The 12,100-nt window shown below is 47.1% G+C and overlaps 1 protein-coding gene across 1 annotated transcript in view; it reads left to right on the top strand.

Moving 5' to 3' along the window:
• The first annotated feature begins 911 nt into the window (after positions 1 to 911).
• opn7b (opsin 7, group member b) overlaps positions 912 to 12,100 on the top strand; it is a 58,888-nt gene continuing 47,699 nt past the window's right edge. Inside the window, exon 1 of the mRNA XM_068598260.1 lies at positions 912 to 1,042. The gene's annotated coding sequence lies outside the window, so the exon portion shown is untranslated. The remainder of the gene's footprint in view (positions 1,043 to 12,100) is intronic.

The following is a 12,100-nucleotide window of genomic DNA, read 5'->3' as shown; positions in this document are numbered from 1 at the left end:
TTTCACTTTCCTGTGTGAACGCGACGCTTTGCTGTCATTTGCATCCAGACGTGCGTCTCCTCGCGCGTCCTGCTCCCGTGCTGCGTGCACGTGCATTACAATTTAATGTTCTGCTCCAGTTGGGAAGTAGAGCTGCTGTCGGGAGAGTGGATGGGACTTTTCAACAACAACAAAAAAAAAGGTTGAAGGGGGGAAAACAAATGTGAGAAAAGAAAGAGTCTAAATAGTTAAACAGGCAAAAAAAAACAAAAACATTTGAAAGACATTCTGCATGCAGGAATCTACAGTGAGAGCATCCTACTGTGTGTGTGTGTGTGTGTGTGTGTGTGTGTGTGTGTGTGTGTGTGTGTGTGTGTGTGTGTGTGTGTGTCACAGAGAGCGAAAGTACAGTGTGGCAAATGAGAGGGAAAGCAGAGCAAGAGAGGCTGAGGGAGAGAGAGAGAGAGAGAGAGAGAGAGAGAGAGAGAGAGAGAGAGAGAGAGAGAGAGAGAGAGAGAGAGAGAGAGAGAGAGAGAGAGAGAGAGAGAGAGAGAGAGAGAGAGAGAGAGAGAGAGAGAGAGAAAATGAGAGAGGAGAGAGAGAGAGAGAGAGAGAGAGAGAGAGAGAAATGGGGGAGAGAGGGAGTGTGAGAGATAGATAGAGAGACAGGACGAAGGGAAAGGGGGAGGGAGAGAGAGTGAAAGGGGAGAGAGGGAGAGAGGGGAGGGAGGAAGAAAGAGAGAAAGAGAGAGAGAGACCAGCAACACGTCTGCTTTTATCCGTCTCTCTCTCTCTCTCTCTCTCTCTCTCTCTCTCTCTCTCTCTCTCTCTCTCTCTCTCTCTCTCTGTCTCTCCTCTCCCGATCACAGCTGTCCTGGCTGTGTGTGTGAGAGGGAGTGTGAGGGAGCGCTTGAGCGCGCATACGGCGCACACCAGAGTTCCCACCCGGCTGCTGCTGCACGGAGCTCTGGTTCCTCACATGAGGGCTAAAGGACTTTCCCTCTGGACGTCTTGACTCGACACCCATGAACCCCAGACGCCTCTGGCAGAGCCTCTCACTACGGTAGGAGCTGCATTCACTGCTGGGGGGACTAGAACCAAGACCTGGAGACTTGAACTGAGAGACTAGAACTAGAAGAGCTGAACTAGGGGACTTAAATTAAAGACTAAAACTGACGGACGAGAACTGGAAAACTTGAACTAGGAGACATGAACTGATGGACTAAAACTGGGGGACTTGAACTGAGGGACTTGAACTGAGGGACTTGAACTAGAAGACTTGAACTAGAAGAATTAAACTTAGGGACTTGAACTGGGGGACTGGAACTATAGGACTGGAACGGAAGGACTTGAACTCGGGGACTTGAACTATAGGACTGGAACGGAGGGACTTGAACTCGGAGACTTGAACAATGGGACTGGGACTGAGGGACTTGAACTTGGGAACTTGAACTGACGGAATTAAACTAGGGGACTGGAACTCGGGGACCTGAACTGATGGACTTGAACTGGGGGACTTGAACTGAGGGACTTGAACTGTGAGGAATTGAACTAGAAGACTTGAACTAGAAGAATTAAACTTAGGGACTTGAACTGGGGGACTGGAACTATAGGACTGGAATGGAGGGACTTGAACTCGGGGACTTGAACTAGAAGACTTGAGCTAGAAGACTTAAACTGAGGGACTTGAACTGGGGGACAGGAACTATAGGACTGGAACTAAGGGACTTGAACTGACGGAATTAAACTCGGGGACTTGAACTCGGGCACTTGAGCTGTATCCTCAAGTCCTCGGATGAGATCATTTGCATACGCTGCGTTGTGTTAGCTCATGAAAACGAGGTTCGCAGGCCGCAGCGAGGTTGTGTGTTCTTTCCCCCGGGGCTCCGGCTCCACCGCTCGCTGCATCCGGTCCGACCTGCTTTCTGTGTTCAAACCTCCGCCACGCATTCCTCCTCCGCCTCCCGTCAGACCGCCGGCTGAGCGTCTCCACGCCGCGACGCCGCGACGCCGCGACGAGCCCACGGCCTCCTGCAGCTCCGCCCGACGCGCCTCCACCCGGGGAAACGCTCACGTAGCATTTGCATTAGCCGCGACATTTACAGTCCTGTCGCGCACGTGCACGCTCACAGAACCACACGCTCACAGAACCACACGCTCACAGAACCACACGCTCACAGAACCACACGCTAACAGAACCACACGCTCACAGAACCACACGCTAACAGAACCACACGCTCACAGAACCACACGCTAACAGAACCACACGCTTCCTTTCAGCGTGCACACTTTTAATGAAGCAGCCGAGGTTTGACGCGTCCTCTTGTAAATGTCAGAATGCTTTTTTTTTTCAAATTATACAAAGTGGTTGAAATCTGAATTGACAGGCGACTAAGTGGTTTCCTGTCCCCACAAGTGACTTGCCAGTCGATCCTGCACTAAGAGGACGGGGGGGGCTGTGTGTGTGTGTGTGTGTGTGTGTGTGTGTGTGTGTGTAACTGAGTCTCTCTAAAGGCACATCGTGGCTATCAGAAGCCTCTCGGCAGCTCCACGTGTGCATGCTTCCTTCAGGAAACACGAGCCGCGAGTATCCGAGCCACAGCATCGCTCCACTCCATGTATGTCTCCTCAGCGGATTGGTTGTCGTGAAACTTACATAATGCATAAGTAACCGCGCACCCTCTCCGCATGAGCATTACCCAGCGCACAAGCGGCGCCGGCCGAGCAGCTCTCTGAGCATTTGGAGTGATTCCCTCTCACCCTCGGGATGATCCTTCTCGCTCCAACTGATTTGGTGGAAAGATGTTGATTTGATTTCTCCAAATTCATTCAGGGGTTTCATGCTGCGCGGTTAAACTGACAAACCCTTGTGCAAGGCGTCATTTCGTTGTTGTTGTTCTCTAATTGAACTCAGCCAGAGCGGGGAATAAAGCTTTATTCAAGGTTCTCACTGTTCCGGCTTTGATAAAACAGAAAATAAAAAAGCTCTCGATGCAGCCTGCACGTTGCCCTGACGTCCAGGACGCACATCCCAGCAGACATCTAGACATTGTGTGCTGCCGACGCTCTCCACCGCTCCCAAGTAATAATGATAATAATACAAAAAATAAATACAAATCCAATATCCAACAAGAAAGAGCGAGCGGCGTGGAGCATCGGCTGCCGGAGGGAGGGAGTCTGTAAATTGTCAATTTGTTCTTGCTTCACATGATGTTCGAGAACACAAAGGAACCCTGTTGTTCGCGTGTTCCTGTGTGTGTGTGTGTGTGTGTGTGTGTGTGTGTGTGTGTGTGTGTCACATCCACAGGATCGGGCCTTTATTCCGTTGTTTGTCTGCAGCAGAAAAAAACAACAAAAAGAAACCCGAAAACAAACGCTCTGCTGCAGAAACCGCTCATCGATCGGTTAGTTGACGGGGAAGAAAGTTAGTCGCCGACCGTTCGTGGGATTAAAACTGACAAATATTTGTCCGGTTCAAGCTTCTGGAGCGGCTGAAACAATTATCCATCGACCGAAAAGTAACTCAACTGAAAGCTTTTCTGAGGGCCAGATATTTGCTGATCATGGATCCTTAAGTGTGTGGATGTTTCGTCCCATTATCAATGCAATAAATGTTGGTCACGGACTGAACGACACGTGATCTTTTATCTTAAGCGCTGGTCCGATGAGTAAATCTTTTAATTAGACTAATTTATTAAGAACACAATTGTCACATTAATTAACAATGAAATCAGCTAAATCCATACTGACGGTAATTGGTTGCAACCTCACATCCAGTGTTATGCAAGTATGTGTGTGTGTGTGTGTGTGTGTGTGTGTGTGTGTGTGTGTGTGTGTGTGTGTCACTTGATGCTTCCGTGTGAAGGTGATGTAACCCCGTTAGTCTCACTGGGCGACAGGATAGAGTCCACGTTTTCACACCGACGTGGGAGGGAAGGATGTTTAGAGGTAGAGGGGCAGTGTGTGTGTGTGTGTGTGTGTGGGTGGTGGTTACATCATGCGTGTGTTAATAAGATAATTCCGGGTTTCCTTCATCCTGGTTATTATTATTGTTGTTTATATGAAAAGGTTATTTAGCTGAGACGTGTTCAATCTAACATAGAGTTGTGAAATGTGGAAACATTCCAGACAAAAGAGTCACGGGTACATCACTGATCACGGTTAGTAAGGAGTGGGCGCGCTCATCCACACACACACACACACACACACACACACACACACAAACACACACATGCACACATGCACACGCACGCGTCTCCACATTCAGAAACGCCTCCTCATCCTCACTTTGTGCTCCGACATCAATGAAGAGGTCACTGACACGGCGCTTAATGAATGCACATTTATTATAGACAGTCTCTCACACACCCACGCACACACACACACACACACACACATACACACACACACACACACACACACACAGTTACGAAACAAGCCATACTATAGAAAGAAGATATTTGCCATGTTAAGATATAGACACTGTTTCCTCTCCCAGCATTTTTGCCATTGTTTGCACTGCAAGCACTGTTTGCAGTGTTGTTATCGCTGTTTGCACTGTTGTTAGCGCTGTTTGCACTGTTGTTAGCACTGTTTGCAGTGTTGTTATCGCTGTTTGCACTGTTGTTAGCGCTGTTTGCAGTGTTGTTAGCACTGTTTGCAGTGCTGTTAGCGCTGTTTGCAGTGTTGTTAGCACTGTTTGCAGTGCTGTTAGCGCTGTTTGCAGTGTTGTTAGCGCTGTTTGCACTGTTGTTAGCACTGTTTGCACTGTTGTTAGCGCTGTTTGCAGTGCTAGCGCTGTTTGCACTGTTGTTAGCGCTGTTTGCAGTGTTAGCGCTGTTTGCACTGTTGTTAGCGCTGTTTGCAGTGTTAGCGCTGTTTGCACTGTTGTTAGCGCTGTTTGCAGTGTTAGCGCTGTTTGCACTGTTGTTAGCGCTGTTTGCAGTGTTAGCGCTGTTTGCACTATTGTTAGCGCTGTTTGCACCGTTGTTAGCGCTGTTTGCGCTGTTGTTAGCGCTGTTTGCACTGTTGTTAGCGCTGTTGTTAGCGCTGTTTGCAGTGTTCGCGCTGTTTGCACTGTTCTTAGCGCTGTTTGCAGTGCTAGCGCTGTTTGCACTGTTGTTAGCGCTGTTTGCAGTGCTAGCGCTGTTTGCAGTGCTAGCGCTGTTTGCAGTGCTAGCGCTGTTTGCACTGTCCGGCTGCCGCTATGTTGAGAGCCTCTGTAAAGCTCTACTTTACGGAGGAAGAGGGACTCTTTGGGAGAAGAACAGGTTTTGTCAGTGTGATTGAATTGTAATGACAGAAACGTATCTCATGTTTTCAAGAAATGTACTTTTACATACAGCCGCTGTTGTGCGTCTCGTCTGCAGTCCCAAACTACACAAACGAGTGTTCCAGTTAGAAATCTTACATTGCTTTAATATAATGATGTTATATTCCATCTTTGAGGGAAACACGAGGTGAACTCACACATGCGTTACTGTCGTGTGGTGTTCAGTAACTTGTCGGCGTGAGAGCGTGACTGCCGTGCTCCGATTCATTGGTCCAATTATGACCGAACAATGCAGGTTCAACGCTAGTTTGCCAATGTGAAGCGGAATAAATGAATTAACATGGCCGGAGCTGGACGGGGGATTCGTCCGTGGCCTCCAACACATTGTCCCGTTCACCCTCAGAGGCTTTCAGATACAATTAGATGTTTCTTAAAACCACTACAGGTCAAGTGTCGGAGGACAATGCTGGGAGCCGATCGTTTCGCTTGACAACAGCTGGAAGTTCAGCTTTTGATGATGGTGAAACTTACAATTTGAAGAGAGAGACACTTCTGTTACCTCGTGAGCGAGAACCTTGAATCGGTCTCTTTATATTTGTCTGTGCCGCACAAAAACCCTGCGCTGTGAAAGCATCACAATCTGAAGAATGGAAAGTGGGAGATGATTTTCTTTAAGAGGATTATGATGGAGCGAATGGATATCTGAAGTACGGCTGCATGCTTTATATACCGTGTATAGGTATAAACTATATATGTGCTCGCTTTAGCTTTCCTTTTGTGCTTTGCTCCTTAAATGTTCCCCGGCTCATGATGCACCGACTCATTCACGTGATTACATACTGCTGCTTCAAAACATCTTCTTTCTTTTTGACAATGGACGCTTCAAAGTACATTTGCAACACACGTGTCGCTCATATTTTACAGTTACAGTTACTGAACTAGGTCCTTATGTGTTTGCCGTTCTGTAAAACGGTCTCCTTTGTGTGTGTGCGTGTGTGTCTGTGTGCATCTCCGTGTCTGTCCACGGCTAATCTTTTATCTCTGCTGCAGCACACTTGTAAGACTTTGAGGTGGGCGGTTACGGCTTCTTGCTCAAGCTCCTGTCTTGGTTGCAATGACTCTGACTTTCTTAAAACACCTTGTACTGCCTGTTTTGCCTGTTTGATGGTGTCCGTCAGACGACTCCTCACTCACTTATCTGAACCCCCCCCCCCCCCCTCCCTTCTCCAGGCCAGTGGGGCAACGAGTGTTAATGGAGGCGAGTGTGTTACTCTGCAGCCAGAAACACACTCAGGTTGAACCCTTCACGTCTTCGCTCCGTATTGTTTTGAAGGGTGTTTGGCTATTAGCAACTGACAACTTGGCGAGTTTGGGTTTTGGCAAGCGCGTATGAAGGATGTCTTCTGCCACCACTATGAGCAGATTGCCTGCATCCATCACAGCTTGTGTTACAGTTTGAACGAAGTGGGTTTTTTACAACGGCATCCTCGTTGCAATGTTTTTTTTCCCGCCGTTCGTTCTGATACCGCTGTACTTAGTCCTCCTTAAGTTGTCGTACAGTTTCATTGGTGCATCATGACATCGCTCCGGCTGTCCCGGAGGCCATTCCTGCCCAACCTCAGCCAGCGATGGGCTCGCATCAGACATCAGATGGTCTAGTTCACCTGGGCCTTCCAGGATTTTGTAAAGCTGGCCCATGTGTTCGCTCTGCCTCTCTGACATCCAGCCTGAATCCTTTCCTCTTGGCTTTGCACCAGCTACACTTCCCACAGCACACGTGGCCCTCATCCATGCATTGCAAAGCCAGTTTTTTTTTCATGACAGGTGCAGTAAACACGATCCAAACGTAGCAGTTTGCCAAGAAGAGCTGATGGTGGTGATGCGGTTTCATCGATAAAGGTTTGCATCCCGGCGGAAAGCGAGAGGTGAAGAGAGAAAAAGGAGGTTTTAGGGGCCGATCACACCAGATGTGACTCTTAAAAACGCGAAAACCATTGTTTTCCTATAGTACGCCTTTCTCGATGGGAACCAATGGATGCAGCAACGTTCCCTTTAATACGTCCTTCTGTTCCCACGGGGATGCTTGGTCCTGTAAAAGTCTGGTGTCACTGGGTCACTTTGTGCTCGTCGTGAGATCATGTTATCCGATTTGTTATTCATGAAATAGGAGCTGGCACGTGCAGTCAGGGGATGCACATTCAGCATCAAACATACAGACCTCTGCTTTTAGTGGTTCAAGAACCGAGCGCTTCTCCCACAAAAGATGTTTTTCAGTTCGATTTTTGGATTTACGGTCTTGACTCGAGCTTTCAGAACATTTGGCAAATGAAAGAGACAATGCAGCGCTCTCACAATCAAACAGAGCTCTCATTGACTTCCTCCTCTCATCCGACAACTTTAAAGAGAGAGGGCTCCCGGAATGAGCCGGCATCAAAAATCTGTTCGAAATTAACGGGAGTCACAGGACCGGCCACATGGACGATGCCACACTGAGCTTTAAGAGCACAACGCATGCTTTACAGCTGGAGACTGGACACTCTCAGCCTGGCTTTGCTTCCCAGAACAAAAGGAAGCGCCATCAGTCGCCTCCAACAAATAGCATCTAACTCTTCGTTCGGCCGTGTGTCTGGAAACCAATTTCCCCTCCAAAGGGAGTTGGGAGATGTACAGATGGCTTTTCCACGAGTTTGTGTTGTCTACTTTTGAAAGGACAAGTCGAGGACATGAGAACAAAACGCACACATAAGGCCATCTGAGATTTGATTTCTTGCTCAACCATCGATCTTTCTTTCGAGGGAGGGTCTGTGTTGTCGGGTGGCACCTTTGTCATCCTGTGACTTCAGGGACTTGGACAAGATGTTTTGTGGCGTGTCCACTTCTTCCTCTATGTGTGATGTTTCTAACAGCCCTTACAGATCTTTCTTTGCGTAACCTACAAGCCTTGAGCCGTGTGATGCATGGAGTAAATGTTTGAATATACTCTTTTCTGTTATTTCTATAGGTGTAGCTTGAGAGGCAAACTGGAACAAATATGTAGAATATTAAATTACAAAAGATAGATTCATTTATTTTTATTCCGTGAATAAATCTCATGTTCAAGATCAAATATTCTGCGTGTCAGGAAAGTCCACAGAGAGGAAATGTGGCTTTGAACGCGCACAGAAGTAACTTCATCGCACCCGTTTCATCCAGCGACTCTTTCTTTCTCCATCAACCGGGAAGAGAAAAGAAGCAGCGAGGCGGCGTTGTCCGTGCGAGCACATCCTGATACCAAACACACAGCTGTCGCAGCTTCAGAAAGACTTTTCGGGTGTTTGGGGTCAAAGGTCGCATCTGTCCGGCTCTTGTGAACGCAACACGTCAGGAACGCCTCAAGGGTGTTCCTTCACATTTGGCCCAAACGTCCACTTGGACATCACAATCAACAGATTGGAATTTGGTGGACAAAGGTCAAAGGTCAAGGTCACTGCGACCTCTCAAAAAAAAAAAACACAATTTTTGTATGGAGCGATATTTAATCGATGCTGCAGTGTGGGAACCGCAGTTATAACTGGACTGAATGTGGATCACATGAGTACGACTGACTGATTAACTTGTCTCGGGTTCAATAAATCCCGGCTCTTTATTCGCCGACTCTCAAAGTAGAAACAATAGACTCAACGTGTTCGCGAGCTCACTTTCTCCCACGTCGCCAAACCTCAAACCCCTCGCCACAACCCTCAAACCCAGTGCACGCTAATTCAGTGTTGATTAATAATTAAGGCAAAGGTAAAAATTTTTTAAAAAAGCCTCCTGACGGGGATTAAACAGCCCTTCCAAATGCTTTTGTTGTGACACGTTCACATCATTACGCTCATCTGGTGCCTCCTGACTGAACCGCCGGTTTAAAAATAAAGGTGGGATTCCAACAGCGGAGCAGCTGCTCTCTAAATGACTCCGTGGGAGTGTGTGTGTGTGTGTGTGTTTGCAGTCAGTAGACTACATGAATGTGGACGGGCCGGTTGTGTGCGTAGTAATGTAATGTTGTCACGCTGCCAAATGTGGATCCACGAAGCTACTTAAACGATGGACATTCTCTGATATGACGATATCCGACTGTGAAAACCATTTCAACAGCATGTAAACAACACTGTGAAACCTCTTTGAAGCCGCACCGTGTGTTGTGCGGTACTCATATTGTGTAACAACATGTTAGAGAATGGGAAGCTGTACAATTGTTTAATGATGTCAAGCAGCGATTTTGAAGCAGAGTCAAGCCGTTGACTCTGAAAAGGGACATCTGCCATTTACAATACCCCGAAGACAAGTACGCCTTGGCTTCAGTACAGTGTGTGTGTGTGTGTGTGTGTGCGTGTACAAATTCCTGTGTGTGTGATTATCTGCAAGCATGGCCATTCCCCCAGGGTGGATAGATCATAAATGACAAGCAACCAAATGTCAGCCATCCTTATCCTCATGTACTGCTTGCATGATGTATGATGCTGCGTCACTCCCAGCTTAGGCAGTGAGAACAACACGCACACACACACACACACACACACACACACGTGCAACCAGGAGGCGCACACACATATACATGCAACATGCAGGCACGCACAACTAATTTACACGCTGGGTTTCTACAGGTTGAGTTCACTGTAACGTTGACCTCACATTCTTCTCCTTTTTTTTTTTTTTTTTATAAATAATGGCTTTCCTCCCTCATTCCATGTTAAGGCCTGACGAACTCTCCTGGAATGACAATATTATTGTAAAAAGGTGCCGCGTAGCTGTGAATGCGATTGAGTTGTACTCCACAGCCGAGACGTTCCAGTCCCACAAACCCATAATAGTCCTGTTTGGAACAGATATCAAACCACACGGCTGGCAAAAGATGCAACTAAATAATCAAAAATAATCAGAGCCAAGTCAGTATTTTCATCCCAGATCATTACATCATTGTCTGCCCACTCACAGAAAACGTTCTTCAACTGTATTTAATGCTTGTTGTCATACTTTGAAGTATTTTTGATTGCTTCTGCAGCCGATGACGAGGCAGTGGCTGAGCCGCTGCTAACGGTGCCAATGGTGCTAACGGTGCCAGCGCTGCTAACCCCGTTGAACATGCTAACGGAGCTAATTGAGGGGAAGGTTGGATTATTATCGGCTTCAACGGACGTGAGAGCTGTGTCAAAATGCAAAGTAAATAAAAAAGCATAGAGGCTCACAGAGACATTATTCCACTTTATCTTTACATAGCAAAAAATTATTCGCGATAATAACAACTTTGTTGAGGACCGAGACAAGCAGGAAGGAGGAGAATTTCACCTCAAACAAGCAGTGGCAGCGGCGCCATTTCAAACATCGGATGCACTGCGTGTAATTTCTACGTCCGGAAAAATAATATGCAGATGATGTGCACGTATTCTCTTGCAAAGTCAATATCTCTCCAAAGCTCAACGATCTTCTTCTTTGAGGGAAAGGTGGAGGGCGACAGTGACAGATGGAGCGGCTAAGTGGGCAAGGAAGCAGTGATGCGCTCCTGCGATCTGATGATCTCGAGATCTAAATCTGTCTCCGGGTAGTGCGTGTGGTAACAGCATGCGTCGTTCCTTAATGTTTGATGCACATTCAAACACGTACACAATGCATGTATTAATAAACACCAAGCTCCAACAGCACACTTGCCTTTTTACAATGCATGTTGGGAGAACATCTCAAGAAGAAGTGGTGCATTAAGGTACGCCGCTCTTTACTTTAACAATATGTGATATTAACAATAGTATTTGTACTCATGGATAGAAATTACACCATGTGAGGCGTGTCTCGCTGTGATCCTCAGCTCGATGGAGCTTCTTTCAGCTTGGTCTCTCTTCAGCTCTCATCAACCTTGTGATAAAGTGTCTTTACAGTCTCTGCACAGCGCCACTCTTTGGACGCTAGCGAATTAGCTCGCGGCTAGCTGGTGAATTTTGGTTAAGACCAAAACAGAGATGAAAGGAAAAGGGTGAATATTGGACTTTTAGTTCTCTGTGAATGTTTTGCATTCTTTTTCTCGTGTCTTCTGTGGGATTGCTGCAAGCCGATGCAACATTTCTGATAACTGCTTCACCATCAGCGTAACAGCTGATGCTCCGCCATCATTTAAGCACAATAACTCTAAAGGCCAAAAACAATTTGCCACCACGAAGACACGTTTGCTCTCAAGTTGCTTTTCTGGCAGCAAAGTTGTCGACTTGCCAGAACACGTTCTCCTTCATGATCCTTCTTCCGTTGAACGTTGCAGAACCTATAGAGCCAACGCAATCACAAGATCAAATATGCATGACCGGGGATACCTTCACACACGTCTAATTAGCCATTGCATCATGAGTTATGCACACGAGCGCTCTGATCCCATTAACTTTCATATGACTAATTTAAGCATCTCTTGTGGATTTTTGGTTTGAAGTTAACGGAAAAGGCCACGTCTCTCACGCCTGTCTCCTCTCCTCATTTCCGACTTTCTTTGTCTGTGGAGAAGATTACATCACAGCATCTCTCTCTCTGTGTTACCCTCCCTCGGCGCGCTCTGAATCTCGTGTCTGTCTGACACAGATCCTAAGCTACAGTACTTTCCACACCTGCGATTATGCCGCCGCCGCCGCGCCGGGATCCGAGCACGGCACGATCCGACACGTCTTCCAAGAGGTGCAGTAAAGAAAAGAAGAAGCAGCAAGGTGCTCAACATTTCCAGATCGTCGAGAATATTGGTTTGATTTGAAAAAGGAAGAGAAAGAGGATGATACGTGTGAAGGATGTAGGGTGAGAGCAGCAAGGCAGGAAACTACAAAAGGCTGAAGAATAAGTGGAGAGGAAGAAGTGCTGTCG

The sequence above is a fragment of the Clinocottus analis genome, unplaced genomic scaffold (genome assembly GCF_023055335.1).
Source record: "Clinocottus analis isolate CAN_PGR_092001 unplaced genomic scaffold, fCliAna1.0.p SCAF_4, whole genome shotgun sequence".
NCBI classification, from domain to species: Eukaryota; Metazoa; Chordata; class Actinopteri; order Perciformes; family Cottidae; genus Clinocottus; species Clinocottus analis.
Note: the sequence above shows the minus strand (reverse complement) of the source record. Positions and strands in the feature narration are given on the sequence as shown.